The sequence below is a fragment of the Chenopodium album genome, chromosome 12 (genome assembly GCF_948465745.1).
Source record: "Chenopodium album chromosome 12, dcCheAlbu1.1, whole genome shotgun sequence".
Taxonomy (NCBI): domain Eukaryota; kingdom Viridiplantae; phylum Streptophyta; class Magnoliopsida; order Caryophyllales; family Amaranthaceae; genus Chenopodium; species Chenopodium album.
This window is the reverse complement of record NC_137845.1, coordinates 39,003,860-39,013,188: the sequence shown is the minus strand read 5'-3', so window position 1 is coordinate 39,013,188 and position 9,329 is coordinate 39,003,860. Positions and strand designations below refer to the sequence as shown.

At 38.5% G+C, this 9,329-nt stretch overlaps 1 non-coding gene across 1 annotated transcript; it reads right to left on the bottom strand.

Moving 5' to 3' along the window:
* Window positions 1-2,945: 2,945 nt before the first annotated feature.
* On the bottom strand, window positions 2,946-3,051 carry LOC145573289 (small nucleolar RNA R71). Its single transcript, XR_014097338.1, has one exon. It is a non-coding gene; the product is annotated as a small nucleolar RNA R71 (small nucleolar RNA).
* Between the last annotated feature and the right edge of the window lie 6,278 nt (window positions 3,052-9,329).

The following is a 9,329-nucleotide window of genomic DNA, read 5'->3' as shown; positions in this document are numbered from 1 at the left end:
ATAGGCAAAATTTATGGGGGTAAAACGGTAAATCCGTCTTTCCCGCCCAAGAATTCAAACGGTTACTTTTTGAAAAAGTTAACCTAGAATTCAAATGGTTAAAAACCAATTTCGTCACTTTAAACAGATGGGAAGGCGAACGAGCTGACGAAACTTCTAAATAGACGGCCACGTCAGCAGAATCCAAACCGTTATCCCGAAATCCCGGAAAACGAGTGTCCTCCCTAAAAAGATAGTCGACCTGTTGCGTCCGACTAACCTCAAGACCTAGAAGTGTTCAAATAGAGGAATTACAGGCGAAGTGGACCAAGCGTCTGGCCCAAGGGAGAAATCCCCAGATAAGACGGACGGTACTGTCCGTATACCAAAGTAATGCTCAAAACTTCTACAAATACTTGGACATATCTGGACAGTAGAAAATTAGAGGAGGCAGCCCATAGAGTACAACCCACCCCCTCTGAAGGGCAAATGTTTGGGGTAAAAATTACCATAAAACGTGGACCAATCTTATAGTGACACGTGGCCCAATCAAAGTGCAACACGTGTCGCTATAGGAAGATGACACGTATGTAAGCCCTACTAAGAGCACCTAAAAAGGAGAGAAAAGGGCCTCCTTACATCAGGAGGCCCAAATCCCGAGAAAGTCGCAAAACGACACCCCCAAGGATACGTGTCCATGCCTGATTGCGCCGTCAATCAGAAAACGTCATTCTAGGGTAATAACCCTAAACGGCACAAGAACTGATATGTGTCATTTGTGGCACTCATTTTTTCTCTTTTAGGGTGATTTTAGATTGCTTTTATAGCTCTTTTCATTCCTTTTTCCTTAGTTTTTCTCTTTATTTCTTTAGTTTGCACTTTCCTTAGTTGATTTTTCATTTTTGTGTATTTCTTGGTTTATTTTTTCTTTTTCCCTTTTATTTGTTAGTTTTCTTCCATATTCAGGTTAAGATCGTTTTCCAAGGATTTTTGAGGTTTCTTCCCGGGTTTTGCATTGATTGGGATGCTTAGTGTCTTCCATTTGAGGCTCAAGTATGGAGATGTGCAAGTTTCAAGTTTCCTTAGGCCGTGCATTCAAGCCGTGGGGGCACCAATTTTGATGTTGAACCTACCGTCAAGGTGTTTAGAATCTTCCATGCTCCGTGTTCATCAAGCACACCAAGTGGAGCGCATGAGGAGTGTCAAGTTGAAGGGGAAGAGAGTTGCCCTGCTCCCAGGTGCGGGCGCGTGCTAACAATGGCGCGGGCGCGCAATGTGGTGATGCGGGCGCGCGGTGTTCTGGCGCGGCCGCGCCTGTTGCTCCCCCTGTTCCGTACCCTCTTTTGCGTGGCCGCGCATCTTCTTGAAGAAGGCCGCGCCTGTACGGGTCTATTTTGGACGATCTAACCAACTTCTCTTTGTTAGCTTTACTATATATAGATTTTTCTTCTATTTTTAAAAAGGGAGATTTTAGGAAGATTAGAGATTTTTAGAGAGAGAATTCATTAGAGAATTTTGGAGATTAGAGATTTTCATTAGAGAAGAATTGGAGAACAGTTTAGATCATATTTTAGAAAGAGAAACTCATGGTTGATGATTGATGATTCTAAGCACATTTCCTTTGATTTCATCAAAGTTTGTAAGGATTTCTTTTACTTTAATGTAATATTTAGCTTTTGATTTCAATTGTTTTGTTGATTGTTCAAGTTTATTGATTAGTTGATTGAATTTGTTTGATTGAAATGATGATGATGAATTTGTTGATTTGCTTAGTTTTGATCTTGATTTCTTCCATGGATTGTGAGTAGTTTACTTATTAGGGATGTGGTGAAGCATGTTTCAGCGATGGATCACAACTAATTGGGGGTTTTTGATTGATTTAGCATTGTGATTAAATTGGTTGATTGATTTTGTGCATGTGTGTGATTAGTTAAAGAGTAGCTAACTTTAATTGTCATACTAGATTGCATTGTGTGCCTACATTGATACGGACCATTGATTTGTAGCTCGCATTTGTCGATTGAGCTTGGTTAGTGACATTCCTAGTTAGAGTCTTCCATAGTTGGCACTAGCTAAACCTCTAGGAGATAGCTTGTTAAGCTCTTTTGATTGCATTGTCTATCTTCCCTCGCAATACTCGAATTAATCAATCTCCAACTCGATTATTGTATGTCCATTGCAAGTACATGTGGATCCTAAATCACTAGTGTCTTGATATATTGATTTACTTGGTTTGATTAGTTGAATTAGATAACCTACACTACCATCTTACCTTTCGAAGTAGCTTGACATTGGCCATAGCAAATTTCCCCCTATTCCTAGTGGTTCGACCCGAAATTGCCCTATTACTAGGTGTAGGTTTGGTTATATTTTTAGTTTGATTGGAGGAATTTTAGTTTCCAACGACCTAGAATTCACCTTCCGTCAAAATGGCGCCGTTGCCGAGGAATGGCGTAGTTGTTTGCTATTATTGTTGAGTCTATTTCATTTCATTTCAAAAATACAAAAAGATTTTTCTCTTTTAGGCTACACTTGTTGATGTGCTACTAATATTTTCCTTTGAGATTGTTTGCAAGTGAACATGGGATAAGTTCCAAGGGTTGCTTTGAAGGAGTTGGGAACTCCCGGTGCATATAGGTATGAGAGCGGTATTGCTCCTTCAACAACTTCGGAGAGTGACTTTGAAATCAAGCCGACAATGATAACCTTAATAGAAAGGAGACAATATAGTGGTGCAACGAATGAGAGTCCCCTCAATCATCTTAAGGAATTCGAGAAATATTGCAACACAATTAAGGTGAACGGGGTCACACAAGAATTCATAAGGCTTAAGCTATTTCCTTTCTCTCTAATCGGAAGAGCTCAAGAGTGGCTAGACAAGGAAGTGAAGCCTAATTCTTTGAGAACATGGGATGAAGTCACTAAAGAATTTCTTTCCCGTTTCTTTCCTCAAAAGAAAACGGCGGAGGCTAGAGATTTGATTCAAAGTTTCAAGCAAAGGACTAGTGAAAGCCTCTATGAAGCATGGGAGAGGTACAAAGAGTATCAAAGAGAATGTCCTCACCATGGAATTCCGACTTACCAAATCATTAAAATATTTTATGGTGGTTTGAGTCCTCAAGGGAATTCTAGCCTTAATGCCAGAGCCGGAGGCCTAATCATGAACAAGACAGAGGAAGAAGTTGTGGATGTGATAGACGATGTAGTGAGGGTGAGAAAGAGTCAACAAGCAAGAGTAGCTCGGTTGATCAACTTAGTGACATCAACAAATTATCCACAAAAATTTTGGACCTAGGGAAAGAGATGACATCTATCAAGACTAAGCTTGAGAATTCTTCTTCACAAGCACCAATTCTTCTCTCCCAAACTAAGGGGAGAGGTACGCCTCCTTACCCTAACTCTCTTACCTCTTCTTGTTGCATGATTAGTGAATGTTGGGTTTGAGATTTATGTGGATTGAATGATCATGATGCTTCTATTTTCCCTAATGCTTCTTGTGATGGATGTGATGACTATGATGGGAATAAGAACTATCATCACCAAGGAAATTTTGACAACTATACTCAAGGGAGTGGTTATAGGAACCAAGGAAACCAAGGTTTCCGTGGTAACTATAACAACCAAGGTTATAGTGGTCAAAGTCACGGCCAAGGATATGGGAATCATAACCAAGGTTGTGGTAACCATAATCAAAGTTACAACCAAAATCAAGGTAGGGGTAATTTGAGTAACCAAAGTGGGGGAAATTTTCAAAACAATGCTCAATGAGGTCCCCCACCGGGATTTACTCCAAAGACCCAAGGCCAAGGTGATAATTCCTATGTTCAACTATCTTATTCTATGAGTAGAGAATGTCATGGAAAATCAAATCAAGGTGTTGAACGCTCACATATCGTCTAGTGACAAAAAGTTTAATGACATGATGACTCATAGTAAGATGTTAAAGAACCAAATTTCTTGATTGGCCAATATTTTGATAGAGCATGCTAGCCCCTCTTCTTTACCCTCACAAGGGATTGATCCTAAGGAACTGATCTATTCTATCACCACTAGGAGTGGTAAGGACCTTGATGAAAGTGTTTCTAGGAAGAGTAAGGAGGGTGAAAAGGAGAGTGATTCGAGCGAGGGGAATAAGCATGATGAGTCTAGTAAGATGAGTGAGAGTTCTAATGAGGAGACAAAGGAGGAAGAGAGGAAGCAAGATGAGGTTTTCAAACTGAAACTTCCCTAGCCCCAAAAGTTCAATAGGTACAAATTGGATGAACAATTTGGGATATTTATCGAGATTCTTAGGAAAATTCATCTTTCTATTCCTTTCACCGATGTTTTGGAACAAATGCCAAACTATTCTAAATTTCTTAAGGAAATCTTGAGAGGTAAGAGAGATTGCAATGTGGTTGAACCGGCGAGTTTGGGGGAATGTTGTAGTGCCCTTATCCATAGTGACTTACCCCAAAAGTTGAAAGACCCCGGGAATTTCTCCATCCATTGCAATATTAATGGTAAATTTTTCCAAAATGCCCTTTGTGATCTTGGTGCTAGTGTTAGCATCATGCCTTATTCCGTCTTGAAGAAACTTAAGTTAGGTGAGCTCCTTCCAACCAACATGACCCTTCAATTGGCCGACCGTTCTATTAAGTTCCCAAAGGGTAGAGTTGAGGATGTCCCCCTCAAGATAGGAGAGTTCACTATCCCCGTTGACTTCATTGTGCTAGAGATTGCGGAAGATGACAACATTCCTATCATTCTAGGGAGGCCATTCTTAGCAACTTTGAGTGCTTTGATAGATGTGAAAGGTGGCATGATTACTTTGCGTGTTGGTAATGATAAGGCAAGTTTTAAGCTCAAGTCGATGCACGAGTCTCTATCCTATGTGCAAGGAATTATGTGCATAAATTCATTGCCTTCGAATGTTAATGATTCCATGTTTGAGTCTTCTACTAACGATACGCTTGTAGCTTGTGATGATGTTTCTAAAAGTATTGAAAGCAAGGTTGTTAGTGAAGAAGGCAAGGACCCCTCAAAGCTTGAGAATGAGTTTGAAATGCCTTCTTGGTTTGAGCTTTCTATGAAGGATGACGAAAATAGTTCTTCAAGTGGTGAACGTGTGGATCTCAAAGCTCCAAGGAAGAAGAAATCAAGGAAGAAAAAGAGAGTTTCCAAGAAATATAAAAGGAAGTTGAAGCCTAAAAAGTTTGATCCGGATTCTATGATTCAAGATGACATAGTGATGTAGGGAAAAGTAGGTCGTTTTCTACCCTTTCCTAGAGCCAAAGAAAATTTATAAACACTCGACCAACCTAATACGAGTATATGGTAAGTTAAGGGTCGAATCCAAGGGAATGAGTAGGTGCAAGCTATAGCCTAGGTCAAGCTACTGCGAAGATTGAGGGAAGATGCGGTTGGTAACTAAGGCATCGAGAAAACTATACTAATCGAGAAAATTCAATATACTAAACACTGGGGATATTGGTTCCACATGCAAGCTCAATGATTATGCTAATTGAAGGATCACTCAATCAATTCAAACGTTGCAAAGGATCACTCAATCAATTCAAACGTTGCAAAGGATCACTCAATCAATTCAAACGTTGCAAAGGATCACTCAAAAATCATCAATCTAGCATGCTTCCCCTTCTCCCTAGCAACTAATGTACTTACTAATCATGGTGAAATTGAAAAACAAAACAAATTCAATCAAAATCATATTCATTTCAAGTTCAATCAAGAAGGAATCAATCTCTCAACAAATTCCAAAGCAAGGAAAAAAATTCAAATCAAACATTCAAAAATTAAAGGAAATTGCAATAAGAGTAAATTCAAGGGAGAGAAATCTCACAAACATTCATTGATGAGAAGAAGAAATCCAAGATCAAAATGAAATCCAAGATCAAATTCAAGTACAATCAAGTATCTTAAGCTTCTCTCTCTACTTTCTCTCTCTACTAAACCTGGAAAAATATATGTCAAGTACAAATTTAAGTCGTCCCCCACAAAAGGAAAAGATTAAGGGTATAAATAGAAAAAACGAGAGAAGGGGGCGGGGCACCTGGTGCTCGCGCACCACCAGGCCGCGTGCAGACCCACCCCTGTGCCGCGCGCGTGCACCCCTACTCGGTGCTCCTGGCCTTGCCTCCTGTGCTTGCTCGATCAATTTCCGCGCTCCCGAGCATCCTTATCATTGGTGCACTCGAGGTGATGCTCGTGAGAAGGGCAACTCCTTTATCTTCCAAGCATTAAAATACCTCGAGCCAAAGCATAACTTCCAAGGCCCTCGAGCTCGCGGAGCTATCTTGAATTGCGTTTTTGGAATCCCGAACTTTGCTCCATTAACTCTCTTGAATGCGCTTGAGCTTTCTCCTTGGTGATCATACCTCGGGAAACTCAACATACCTACAAAACAAATCAAGGAAACAAAGAATCGAGAGAAATGGTTGAGAAATGAACAAAATGACAAGAAAACCAATAAAAGCATGCATTTCTCTAAACTTACACACAAAGCAAGCATTATTATGTAAAAACACGACAAAAAGGACTAAAAATGGGAATAAAACTATAAAGAAAACCTAGCCTAAGGGTGCTATAAATGACACTCATCAAACTCCCCCAAGCTAAACCTTTGCTCGTCCTCGAGCAAAACAAAATCAAGCTTAAAGGAAAATGATGACATTAATTAGGCAAGAGAAACGAGAAAGAATAGAGGGTAAGAGAATATACACTAACTCACTTTCGTAGGAATTACGGTCAATTTTAGCAACAATTGACAAGCCATTTAAACCTCTAGATTGCCCTAGAGGACGAGTAATGCTCTTGTAAGGGTTTCCTAAGAGGTTAATCCATAACTCTTTATTAAAAGGAGGCAAAACATAAAAGGAGAAAAGAGAGAATTAAAACCTTGAAAAGAAAAAGAGAGCTTATACAATGAACTTTTGCACATGATCAAAACATGAGAGGATATCAAACTTTCTAAAACAACAATGGTAATCACGTTCTAAGATATCGAGGGTTGATTGAAACATAGGACATGCTAAGTTTAGAGAACTACCCAAACGCAATTCAACTTCATCTAAAAACAATTTTAGCACATTTTTCCAATTGGCTTCAAATCTTCTTTTAGCAAGCGTCTCAGTAGTTCCTCGAAGGAACCGGAAAAGCAATAGATTTGAGGTTTTCTCGACATCTTGACTTTGCATCCCCTCTCCTTAGGCTTTAAATCATAATGCCCTCCCTCGGTATATGACTCAACCACTAGATCAAAAGGGCTTTCCCAAAGGTTGTAACGTAAAGGCAAAAGGTTGAGGGTAGGCTAAAAATTTAGAATTTGGTGGTACACCTAAGTTGTGAAGCAAAGATTGGCCAAATCTCAACACCAAAACAAAGAGATCACCAAAAACAAACAAACTAACACCCCCAAGCTTATTCAAAGCTATAACCACAATCATATATACAAAAAGTGTAAGACACTTCCCCCCAAGCTTGAACAAAGCATTGTCCTCAATGCTTATAATAGGGAGAAACGTTTACATCAAAATGTTTTTGAACTTTTTTATTTTTGTACTCTTTTTTTTTCAATTTTTGCCAAAGCTTTTTGAATTTGCTTTGCTTTTTCTCATTTTTTCAATTTTTAATTATTCACTTTATTCATTTTCCTTGCCTCTTTTAACTATGGACGGCTTTTGCTTTCATTTATTCACTTGCCATTATTCACAATATACACAAAACACAAGCTTGCTCACAAATAAGAACCAATATCCAAACTCATATACCACAATCTCGAAGAACATGATCAATTGCTTCATAAAAACCAAAAATGGAACGAAAAGAAACAAAAGGCCCAAAGTTCTAAAGATGTGGCTTGAAAAGAGGGGGAAAAGGCTTAAATGGTTAGCAAGTAGGCAAATGTGAACCCAAGAACTAAAAATAAAGAAAATTAACCTAGAAAAAAAAATTACTACCCTGAAAAGATACCTTTTTCCTCCCTAGATGGTTCGGTCTCGTGTTTGAGAATTGTGAGTCAAGATTCAAGATTAGGTCCGCAATAGTCAAGGATCCATGCCGCTCATGCAAGTAATTGTAGAAGGCGAGAAAAACAATGAAACCTCACAAGGATGTGGCAAAAACTCAAAAAAGCTTCAAATTCACCAAAGGGGAACGATTGCGAGTTTTCAAAAACAAAAGAATCCGGCGTCAAGGTCTCAATAGTTCTTAAAGGACTACCTTAGCATACTCTATCCTAGAATCAACCAAAGATACTCTCAAACCGTGCAAACCATTGTTTTTACGAAGAATAATAGCCAATGTGCAAGCTCAAGTGGTACTAAGTCCATAGCAAAAGCAAAATTTTGAAAAAGAAAAGCAATGCCTTACAAACATTTTATTCATATTTACAAAATCCTTTTGGTATTTAATTCTTTATTTTATGTACTCCTTTGTACTCTTTTGTTTTTATCTCTTTTTCTTTTCTTTTTTTTTCCAAGGGAAAGTAAGTATAAAATCATAACGTAAGAAAGTAAAGAGTAAAAAGGAAAGTAGAAGAAAATGGAAAAGGGAAACAAAAAGAAAAAGAAAAACATAAGAAAATAGAAAAGGAGGAAAAAGAAATAAAATAAGAAATAGAAAAGCAAAGGAGAAGTAGAAATGCAACAAGGAAGTCATGCTAACACACAAAATTCCCAATCGACAAACAAGTGAACGTTCGACTACAACGCCAATGTTCCCAAACACACTAAGGTGTTAGAAAGCAAACATCCTCGAACCGTTCAACTTCTCCTAATCTAAACCTAAACTAAGCATCCAAGAGAAAAGAATAAAAAGAAAATAAGAAGGATCTCACCAGGTGTCGAAGCTATGCTACATTATACAAAGCGAAAGAGCACTTTTGTGAAGCATCAATGTCTAAAGCATAAGCGACGAAGTAAGGTGAGAAAGAATATAGACTATATACAAAGAAAATTGTTAGTAACTTCAATACAAAAGAAAAGAAAAATATAAAAGATAGAATGTATGTAAATAAAGAAAAAGAAATATATGATAGCATCAGGAATAGGGTAAGCAATGAAATCAGGAAGGAGAATCATCAGACAGAAGCAAAGTCAGGAAACAAGATATCGACCAACCATCATCAGGAATCAGAATCACAGAGAAACAGAGATACACAGTAGACAGCGATCAGCAGAACAAACAACAATACCAAGAACTGGACAGAGAAATCAGCAGAAATACATCATCATCATCACCAGAGAAGCAAGAGATACACAGAGATCAATACCAGAAGCAAAAGAGACCAGGAGTGAACTACAATAGTGAGGAGGGAAACAATGAAACTCACAAACAACATAAATCACCCCCAA